The following is a 12,041-nucleotide window of genomic DNA, read 5'->3' as shown; positions in this document are numbered from 1 at the left end:
ATGCAAATCTGAACTTAGTGGTTCAAAGATTCTAAATCACGTAATTGTTTAGTCTGGATTCACTTCATATTACTCTCCATTACAGAGATTAATGTTTACAAAACGAACTGACATCCTTGCAAAATTTGCTGATTTCTAACTATATCATGATTTCATCACTGCGAAGGGAATTTACACTTGGCCTTTTCAGATTTCTTGATATTATATTTTTGGTTAAAAGCGATCCCTTTAAGTGTCGAGTATAAAAAAATTCTAACAGCCTGTTCATGTATGTCGCACGAAAACCCGTACGAAAAGAAAGCAGTCACTCACTTCCGTCTAAAAAGGCGTTCATGTATTTCGCAAATTATCGTGCGACTGCCGTTACGTATCCTATGCGAAATACTACTAATTTTAATGTACATTTGTACAACTATGTTCCATAAATGAGAGTCAAATGAGAAATAAAAACAAAATCCACATATACATACAAATATTGTAATATGTGCGATTTGTTTTGTTTGAGAAAATAAAATGTGTCAGTATTTTGAATTTTTTATTTAATCATTTTCTTCAAAATAATAAATGAAACCGCCCTTAAATCGTGTCTATAAAATTTTTATTTTATGTCATGAATGTGTTGCATAAATTTGTTTTAAGATTTTCGGTGTTATTCGCGAGTTTACATTCTACTCGACAGCAAAGCAAGTGCGTGATTTTGACTTTCCCTTTCTATAAAAGAAAGTCCGTTCGAAATGCATAAACCCAAATTTACATGGAAAAGTGTACGTTTACGTGTTATTTCGTATGGCTTGTCGGTCACATAGATTTTCGTTTCGAAGGTGTTTACACGAACAGAAAATGATTTTTTTCCACTTCGGAAGCGCAAGAAAGCTTTCGGTCGACATACATAAACAGGGAGTAAATAAATCACTACATATAGTTTAAACCAAAAAATTGTTTTTCATTGATCAAGGTTACTCTACATAGTGATAATAATAATTGCATGACATGTTTGAACAAAATAGTCATGTTCAATGCCTAACAGGCTGCGAGACGAAGTTTGCCGAGACCACTAGTATGTTATATTTTGAAAAGTGATAACAACGCCCACCTTTTTCAATACATTTTTTCCAAAACTACTGAACCTAATTTCATAAAATTTTCAGAAAATGTTCGGGTATGTTCCTTGGTCCAAAATATATTTTTTGTTGAACTTTGGAGGCCTGCTGTTTTATAATCGCTATATTTTCTAAATTTTTGAATGTATTGGTTTGCAAATTAATTTTCGAGACAACGGTGGTTACGCCACAGTTCAATTTTCTTTCTTCGCACCCGAAATCCTGACTACGGCCACTTTTGAATTAGGTCATATTTCGAAAACTCACAAACCAATTTTCATGAAATTTTGTGGAATGTGCCGCGGTACATGTAAGTATGCATTTCAAAAGTGGCACGGTATTTTATTATATTTACAAATTTCCTTAAATGGTGTATTAAACAGTCAATCAGCCATGAAAAACTAAAGTCATATTGTCTCAATACGTTCATACGGGCAAAATGTGCCTCATCGAAATAATGTTTTTAGACACAAAGTATGTTTGGACGAAATGTGTTTCAGACAATTTGGAGTCGATTGAGCAATGTCCGTCCGTCTGTCTGTCTGGCTGGAGCGCACGATAACTCTCGAACGGATGAACCGATTCGGTTCAAATTTTGGCTTTCGTAATATTTTGCCCAAACATAGTTTAAGTTCGAAGATGGGCTATATCGGTCCACTCCTTCCGGTACCTCCCCCAAAAAAAGTTAGAAAATGTTCGGAAAATTTGTAAGCATGATAACTCTTGAAGTGAGTAACCGAATTGGTCCATACTTTGCCCATCGTGAAATGTGTACTAGACTTAGATAAGTTTTCAATATGGACTCAATCGGTCCATTCCTTAGAGTACCTCCCACACAAAATTTGGTAATAGTTCTGTTTAGGGCCATCTCTCGAATCGCTTTGATTTTTGTTTAAGCAACTTGTATTCACTGCCCTCCATACGACGGTACAAGTTTTATCAGGGGCAAGTCCACACTTCCTGAGAAAATAGCCTGAAAGTTGCAAAAAACCCCTATGACACCGTGTGAGTTGGTTGGAGCGCAAGATAACTCTAAAACGGATCTGCCGATTCGATTCAAAAGTTGGCCTTATTAATATTTTGTCCAAACATAGATTAAGTTCGAAGAAAAGCCACATCGGTCCACTCCTTCAGGTACCTCCCCCACAAAAGTTCAAAAATTTTCGGAAAAACTGTTCGCACGGTAACTTTTGAAGGGAGTGGCCGAATTGGTCCATACTTTACACATCCTAATATATCTACCAGATATATATATCAGGTACAAATATGGACTATATTTGTCCACTCAATCCGGTACCTCTCACACAAAATTTCGGATAAGTTCACTTTAGGATCTGATATGGAATCATTTTGATTTTTGTTGAAGCAACTTGCATTCTCTGCCTCAATTACGACGGTAAAAGTTTTTCAGGGGCAAGTCCATACTTCCTGAGCAAACAGCCCGAAGGGTGTAAAAACACCCTAGGGCACCATATATGAAGTGACTGGAGATCCATTCCTTTTAGTATCTCATCCGCGAAACTTTTGATATTTAATCCTAATCAACATTTATGTCGGTTCAAACGCCCAACATTTTTAAAAGCCCCTAAATACATACGTTTTTGGGAAAAAATTGTTTCAGTATACAAAAGCTGAGTGTAAAGTAACTAGGATCAACGAGTAACTAGTTACATAACTATGTCAAAGTAGACAATTGCTATTTCTTGAACAACTGGTTTATTATAATTTTTAATTGCAATAAATATTTAAGTAAATAAAAATAAATAGTTTTAAGCCGTAAGTAAAAACATCTTCAAAAGACGGTGAATATATGTGTGGTATAAAATTTGAGTTTTACCTGCTATATACTGATATTGGTACACGCAGAAAAATATATGTTAGAAATATGTTTGGATCCAAACAAATATTTGTTTGGGACTGATTGCAAACAAATATATGTTTAGATCCAAACATAATTTGTTTGTGTCCAAACAAATATATGTTTGCAACATTTTGTAACATATTTAAATTTTATATGTTTGGGTAACAAGATATTTTTTATGTTAGAACATATTTTTTATGGGTGGAGAGGATTTTTGTCAAAGAGAGTAACAACAGGGCTCTCGCAGCTGCTGAATGCTGGTTTATAATAAAGAGCTGTGTGCATGGTTTAATAGGAGACGCAGACGTTTTGTGATGTGTATGCGTAAAACACGTGTGTTTCGTGCTTTGTTGTTGTTAACCAACGTAGCAAGCGAAGAGGAAATGAAAAAAATTTATTAATTATGTTGGTCTTTTTTCATCAGTGTTCTAGCATCGTTGAGTCTTAAAAAATTGTGCATTTTAGTAAATTAAATGTCCCACACATTTTATAATTGAATCAAAAAGGTAAATGGAAATATTTTATTTTGCAAGGAAGATATCGCATTTAATATTGGTAATTACATCAATACATTTTTCATATACCTACATATGTATATTTGAAATAAGGATGTACCTATTTATTACCTTATATAATGATTTTATTCCAGATGCCGATTTCCGCTGATGATTTCAGCCTTGAAGAAAATGTGTTTTATTTCACAACTAAGGAGAAGCGTTCAACGATGTTTCTATATATTTTTTTTTTCTTTTTAAAAGTACACCGAAACATATATTTGTTTGGAACTGGTTGTAAACAAATATATGTTTGCTGCAAAATATGTTTGGGACATATGTATGTTAGGGAGGCCATTTTTTTCTGTGTGTATAGAGCGGGAAGGTAAGTACTCCGATTTAACAAAAAATTGACAAATACATATACAGAAAAAGTGTGGTAGTCAAAATTGGGAGAAAAGGCAGAAACTAGAGGCATTGAAGATCTTTTTCATGGAATTATGTGACAAGTATTCTATATTGGGCAACTTAAGGAAGTAACCATGAATATGACTTTTAAAAAGTTGTGAATTTTATTCCTATAAATATTAAGCGGTAACCAATTTTTCACTAAAAAATCATCATTTCAAAAACTGAAAAGCCAATTGATAGTTCCCTTCGCCGGAATGAAATCATGATATTGGTAGCGATCAGTAAATTTTGCAGGCTGTCAGATCGTTTTGTAAACATTACTCTCAAAGGTAATGACGAAGTTAAGCCAATGGGGGAATACTCCAGACTTAAGCAATTGTTTGTTTCTAATATTTTTTGATTAGAAAACAAGTAAAATAGGGTTATAGACGGATGGGGACGACCATGTGATACCCTACACCACTCCTCCTGGGCACTAGTTTCCAGCTGAATTTATTTATATGATTGCGAAGTCTGCCTTGTTCCTTCGGGGATGTTGTGCGTATATAAGTATGTATGATTGCGACACGCTATATATTATTTAAATTATTTCGTAACGGACAGATAAACAATTTTGGCTACATATACATAAATATTTCTTCAAAAAATTAAAAAAAAAAAAATTATTAAGAAACAAAAAATGGCAAACGCATTTAGAAGTAGCTTTTGGTGACTTTATCCTATTCGATCAATCAAAGACATCAATATTTCGAGGTATCACATTACTTATAATTAAAGGTAGCATAAAAACTTCAAAATCCCGTACAGCATCGTATAATACATCAATTAGAAAAAAACTTTGAATTCCCTATCATGATTTTAATACTTTTCTATCATGTTTGCGAAATTTTGTAGCATGGAACGTAAACGTAGTTCTTGATAAACAAACCAAAACTATAAAGGAAAGACACTTATATGTCACGGTGCGCCAGAACCAACTTTAAGTGGAAGGAGCTTACACTTAGGATGCTTTTTGCGGATTCCGAAACTACAATGTTCAAAGATGAAAAAAAAATCGCCGGAGCGTTTTTTAAATTAATCGCGGTAAATGTTCGTATTTATAGGGTTCATTGAAATGGGATTAGAGCAAATGTTGTAGCTGTGAAAATTCTCTGCAAGATTGATCTTTATGTGTGTTTTTCTAGGTTTTACCATTTTTTAGATACAGTAGTTGAAATTTTTTCATCTAAACTTATTTTGCAGATTTGGAAACAGCAAGATTGTTTCCAAAGCTGCAAAACAAGTTTGTTTTTGGGCGCACTGTACATAACATGGTTTTACAAGGAGGTGATACAGTCAGTGCATTGCCTCAATTTTAACTTCTATATCCCAAAATTGGTGAAACCTACGAAAATATCATACAAGTCAATCTTGTACAGAATTTTTACAGCTACAGCATTTGCACTAATTTTTACTACCGACTTGGTCTGAAACCTTGGTCTGAAACCATAGAAAAACTTTGAAGGTAATTAGACAAACTTCCGGGTTTTTTTCTATAGAAGGCCTTTGGGAGTCTTTTGTATATAGAAAACCTTTCTTATGTCTTCCGTCTATAGAAATCTTCCTAAGGTCTTCTTTCTATAGAAGAAGATCGGTATAAGGTATTCTGGCTAAAGAAAATCCCTGGAGGGCCTCTGGAAGGACTTCTGTCGACAAAAGAGTTTAAGAAGGCTTTACAGAAAGCATTTAGAATAATCTAAAGATTGGTCCATAATTGAGGCCTGTAACGTGCGAACAATTTTTAATGGACGAACAGACAAACAAAACAAACTTTCCACATTGTGGTGTAGGGTATAACTACAAAATTTGAATAATATATTCTTTGATTTAAAGGGCGCATACATTCAGTATTTGTTGTATTGAAAAATATTACACAGTTTGGCATTAAAAGGCCATCTTCGTCTTTATTTACCACTTCGTCTTGAAGTGGTTTGTGGTCTTCTTCCTTTTCAAAATTCACATTTCACTTTTTTACTATCGACTTGGAATTTTACCACATATTCTAAACTTCTTACCTCTCAAAATAAGGCAATTATTTAAGTTTGCAAGTTGTGGAAACTTTTGAGTATGTAACATATAATCGCTTACGGATGACTTCAACTTCTTTTATTGAGATTTTACGATAATGCTGAAAGTATATTTTCCAACCTCTTTAAGCTTTAATTATTATCTTCGTCAGACTTTAATCCGTCTAGCCAATTTAAGCCGTAATGGTAAGCACAATATCAAAACCCATATCAAAACTAAACAATATACGAGAAAAAATTGAACTCTCACCCAAACATTCCCTTGTACAAAATTCAATAAACAGAAAACTTTCCATCGTTACATTTTTCTCTCTGATAGCATGCTCTATAACTGTCATGTTGCGACAGTTGTTCTTTATGCACTATACACGATACGTATTTTAGAGGAACAACACAAGTTCGAATAAAAAACCATCGGCCTTAATAAAAAAGTACAGCAACAATAGAAGTTGCCAGCAGCAGGAGTAACAAAGAAAACGCGACAACAACATCGATTTAAGTGAAAAGTTTGTTCTAACACAGTGCGTATTCTTCAGTAACACCTCCTAATAGAATGAAACAAGTTTTTCTAAAGCTTGTTGAAAACAAACTTTTTCTGATATGTTTGGGTGTTGATTTGGATATCTGGAGAATGTGATTATGTATTCGTGTGAAGAAAAAAAAAGGTTATAGTATAAGTTAAGTGTAGGCTAAAAAAATACATTCACATGACTCAGGCACTCAAATCAATATCACACAACACATCGAAAAATGAAAATACAAATCAGGTTCAGGTGACTATGTAAGGCATCGTATTTCTGATGTACCCATCAATTGAACAAATACAACCTACCAGTTGGAAAGGTTTACCTTACATTTTTAGCGAAAGAAAATCTTTCATTGCAGTGGCTCACAGTAAATATAAATCCAACGATGAATTAACAACGTCAGAGGGTTTTTGAAAGGTTGCTGTGTGACCAAGGCCTTATTAAAATCTACTGTGTAAAGAAGACTTTAAGGATGTTTTCTGTCTATAAAAGATCTTCGTAACACATTTTCTTTATGTAAGACCTTTAGAAGATCTTCAATTTATAGAAGACCTTTAGAAGGTTTTCTGTCTATAAAATACCTTTCGAAGGTCTTCTGTATATTGAAACCCTTTAGAAGGTCACTACAGGCCTTCTATACAACTGTCATCGAAGGTCCATCGAAGACCTTTAGAAGGTCCCCTGCCAATTAAGGACCTATAATAGTTCCTTCGTCCTTCGAAGATTTCTAGACGGTCTTATATGTATTAAAGATGTTTAAAAGGTGTGCTCTCTATACAAGACCTTTAGAATGTGTTCTGTCTTTAGCAGCCATTTAGAAAGCATTACGTCTATAGAATGGAGGTGGGTCTTCGGGTCTTCTTTAGAAGTTCTTCTGTTTATAGAAGATTTTCTGTCTATAGACGACTTTTACAAGGGCTCTAAAAGGTCTTACGTCTGTAGAAGATCTTTAGAAAGCGTTTTATCTTCAAAAGATCTGTAGAAGAACTTCTGTGAAGAATTATGCTATTCTGTACATAGCAGAATTAAAGACATAGAGGAATAGAAGACGTTTAGAAGTCTTCAATTCACGAAAGGTCGTTACAAATTCTTCTGACCTTTAAATAGTCTTCCGTTTACAGAAGACTTTAAGATGGTCTTCTTTCCCTAGCATTAGAAGGTAGTCTGTCTCTAGAAAACTTTCTTTTGTCTACAGAAAACCTTTAGAAGGTTTTCTGTCCATAGAAGAACTTTGAAGGTAATTAGACGAACGTCCGGGTTCTTTTTCTATAGAAGGCCTTTGGTAGTCTTCTGTATATAGAAAACCTTTCTTATATCTTCCGTCTATAGGAATCTTTCTAAGGTATTCTTTCTATAGAAGAATGTCGTTATAAGGTATTCTGGCTAATCAAAATCCCTGGAGGGCTTTTGGAAGGACTTCTGTCCACAAAAGAGTTTTAGAGGGGTTTTCAGAAAGCATTTAGAATAATCTATAGAGAATTTTTTGAATTTCTTCTTTCTATAGAAAATGTTCCATCTGCAGAAATCTTTAAGAAAGTCTTCTCTCTACAGAGCACCTTTAGAAGTTAGTTACCTTACGCCTGACCCCATTTGGGCATAATATTTGTGGAAGCATAGAGCTTGGAGAAATACACCAAAATGTGCTGTGTATTGAATCGAGTCTTATTGGATATCATCATAAACCTTCGGAAGGTCTTCTGTCCATAGAAGTCTTTTTCAATATGCTCTATCCACAGAAGACCTTTGAAAGGTATTTGATCAAAGAAGATCTATAGAAAGACTTCAGTACATGCGTATAGAAAACTTGTAGAAGGTCTTCTGTGTATAGAAGAACTGTTGAAAGTTTTCTGTGTATAGAAGATCTGTAGAAGGTATCCTGTCTATAAAAGACCTGTGGGAGGTCTTCAGTGTATACAAGACCTTAAAAAGATCTCTGACTGCAGAAGATTTCTAGAAAGTCTTATGTCTATAGAAGACCTGTAGAAGGTCTTCTGTCCAAAGTACAACTTTGGAAGGTCTTCTATCCCTAAAAGCCTTTGAAAGGTCTTTTGCCCATAGGAGACCAACAGGAGGTCTTCTGTCCACAGAAAACGTAGAGAAGTTCTTTTGTGCACAGAAGACCTTTAGAAGTCCTTTAGAATATCTTCAGTCCCTCGAAGACCATAAGAAGATCTCTCTATATAGAAGACTTTAGAAGTTATTGTGTCCATAGGAGACATTTAGAAGGTCTTCTGTAGCTCTTCTGTCCATAGAAGACCTTTTGAAGGTCGCCTATCTATAGAAGACCTTTGAAAAATCTTCTCTCTAAAGAAGACCCTTAGAAGATTCATGGAAGACCATTGGATAGCCTTCTGTCCATAGAGGACCTTTAGGAGGTCTTCTATACATAGAAGACCATTAGGAGGTCTCCTATACATACTTACTTACATAACCGACCCATTACAGAACATTTGTTCCATAAGCCGAACAAAGAAAAGATTCCCAATTCTCTCTGCTTGATGCTTCGCTTTTTGGTATACCACGTCTTTCCATCTCCATCGAATCCTTGGCCTGCCAGTTCTGCGTGTATCGCCATGTGTCCCGTATTTAAAAGCCTTTTTTAGCGGGTTCATCATCGCTTATTCTTATGATATGGCCTAGCCAACGCAATCGTTGCATCTCGATACGTTTATCTATACTGATGTCGTTGTATAGCAGACACAGCTCGACATTCACCGTCAACACAGATTGGCCCGTAGATCTTTCGAAAATTTTTTCTCTCAAACACACCAAGCACTTTCTTTACCTGTGCGAAAGTACCCATGCTTCGGAACCAAACATTTGCACAGGTAGTATCAGTGTTTTGAAAAGCAATCCATAGGATTTAGTCGTTCGCATAATATCCCTGACAATAGGGAGAAGACTTATGCCTCTATGGTTAGAGCATACAGTATCCTTTCTTGTGGACGGGACACAAGATACTTTGGTTCCAATCGTCGGGTACTCGTTCTTCCTGCCATATTGTACAAACTAGTTGATGCATGCACCTTATCAGCGTGTCGCCTCCGGTTTAAACAGCTCTGCTGGTATGCCATCAGCCCCTGCTGCCGTATTATTCTTTAGCCGGTTTATTGCTGACTTTATCTCATCTTGACTGGGCGGTATACATTCAATACCATCTTCTGGGATTGGATCTGTTGTATCTTCGTCGTCTTCGCTACCATTGGATACAAACAGTTTTGAAAATTTTTTTTTCCATATAGTGAGCACACTGTATGTATCAGTTACCAAATTACCCTGCTGGTCTCTTCTGGAGGCTTTGCCTGTACCAAAGCCATCAGTATGATGGTTTACTCTTTGGTTGAACTTTCGGTCTTCATTCTGGCTCCTGTACATCTCGATTTTTTCACACTCTTACTTTTTCATTTCTCTCTTTTTCCTGTGGAAAAGACGTTTCTCATCTCTGCTCTTCTCCCGATACCTCTCTTGTGAGCTACGCGTTGGTACTGATTGTAGTGTAGCCCTATACGCCGCATTTTTCTCTCCGGTAGCAGCACGACACTGGTATCCAAGTATGGATTTTATGGCTGCTTGCATGGAATGGGCAATACTTTGCCATTGTGCTGATATGCTATCGGGACGAGGAGTGCTTTGATTAAGCAATTGTGCCAGTTGAGTGAAATATTCTGTGGCTATATGTTGTGAAAAGAAAATAGCTATATTGGTACGACTTCCAGAGTGTTGCACGAAGGACTCCTCAGCGAAGCGTTTTTTACAACCAGCGGAGTGCGACAAGGCTGCACATTATCACCGCTATTATTCGTCACAGTTCTTGACGCAGTGTTTGAAAATCTAGACTCAACACCATCTGGTCTAAATTGGAATTTGTTCGACAAACTTGGGGATCTGGAGTATGCAGACGATGCCGTTTTACTTACAACAACATACTCAGATATGCAAAACAAATTACTCAACCTGTCAGAGGAATCATTAAAAGTTGGTCTGAAAATAAACTGCGGCAAAACAAAAACTATGAGGATAAATGCCAATAATAACAACCCGTTTATGATATATGGAGAAGCAATACAGAATGTGGACCGTTTTGAATATCTTGATAGCATTTTATCAACAAAAGGAGGTACCACGGAGGACGTTGATAACCGTATTAGAAAAGCCCAAGGAACGTTTGCGTCGCTGAAAAACATTTGGTCATCTGAGACATTAAATATAAAAACAAAAATAAATATCTTCAATTCTTGCGTGAAATCTACGCTACTGTATGGATCCGAGACATGGCTTACCAATACCACATTAACCAATAAACTTCAAGTATTTATAAACAGATGTCTTCGCAACATATTAAAAATATGGTGGCCACAAACTATATCTAACGAACGTCTCTGGAATATAACAAATCAACAGGAAATAAAATCTGCAATCACTCAAAGGAAATATGGCTGGCTCGGCCACACTCTTAGAAAAAGCGAAACTGATATTTCCCACTCAGCTCTCCATTGGAATCCCCAAGGACGACGCAATAGAGGCAGGCCGAAAACAACATGGAGAAGAACACTAACAACAGAAACCAACTTATCAATCGATCAATTAAAATATATAGCAAATGATAGAAATGAATGGAGAATCTTTGTAAATAGACTAAGTTTATAATATGTTACACGTTTATAAACATGTCATAATAAATAAATAAATAAATAAATAAATGTTGTGATTGCAGCTTACCGATGTCTAACTTTCGTGTTTTGTCTGTTCTTATTTTATTCGCTACTTTTAACCGTGTACGTACCAAGATAGATCCTGGGCTTTGCCATGTTAAAGCCGGTCAGGACCATTCCTTGGTATCTTTCATCCCTTACGTCACCCGTCTCCTATACATAGAAGAGGTCTTCTGTACATAAATAGCCTTCAGGATGTCTTCTATACATAGAAGACCTTTAGGAGGTTGAAGACCTTTAGAAGTTCTCCTCTCTAAATAGCACCTTTAGAAGGTTCAATTCTATTGCTTTTTTGAAACACTGTATCCCTTACGTCTGACCTAATTTTAGCAGCATAACGATTGGAGAACTGAAAAAATTACTGCGTATTGAATGGCATCGTAAACATTTGATTGAAATTGAATTTAAAAATGTCATCAGGTGCTGACATCTTACAAGAAAAGCACTTTTATTGGTAATGTAGAAGTTTTACTCAAATATCATTCGTATATCCGGCATCCAACATTGTAGTGTTCAGGCATCGAATAATGTTCTTCACAAACAAACGCACACATACATACACAACTAGGAAAAATGCCAACTTCAATGACATCTATGAAACTGGCAGTCAACAAATGTTGACTACACCATGGGAAAATGAGATGAGTTGTAGGCTTTTAAAATGTATAATCTCAAAAGGGGTTATAAATTGGTTTGATGCATAACAAGAAGGCATATGTGTAACTTCAAAAATCTCCCTGATATCGTAATCCATACAATACCCAATGTTTGAATTTATAATAATGTCTTAAGCTAGCATTCCCCCGCGTGTTCGGCAAGAGAGAGCATCTTGCCAAACGAATACGTCATCAAAATAAAAACATTTCGAAA

The sequence above is a fragment of the Musca autumnalis genome, unplaced genomic scaffold (genome assembly GCF_047663935.1).
Source record: "Musca autumnalis isolate F117 unplaced genomic scaffold, ASM4766393v1 scaffold_2, whole genome shotgun sequence".
Taxonomy (NCBI): domain Eukaryota; kingdom Metazoa; phylum Arthropoda; class Insecta; order Diptera; family Muscidae; genus Musca; species Musca autumnalis.
Note: the sequence above shows the minus strand (reverse complement) of the source record.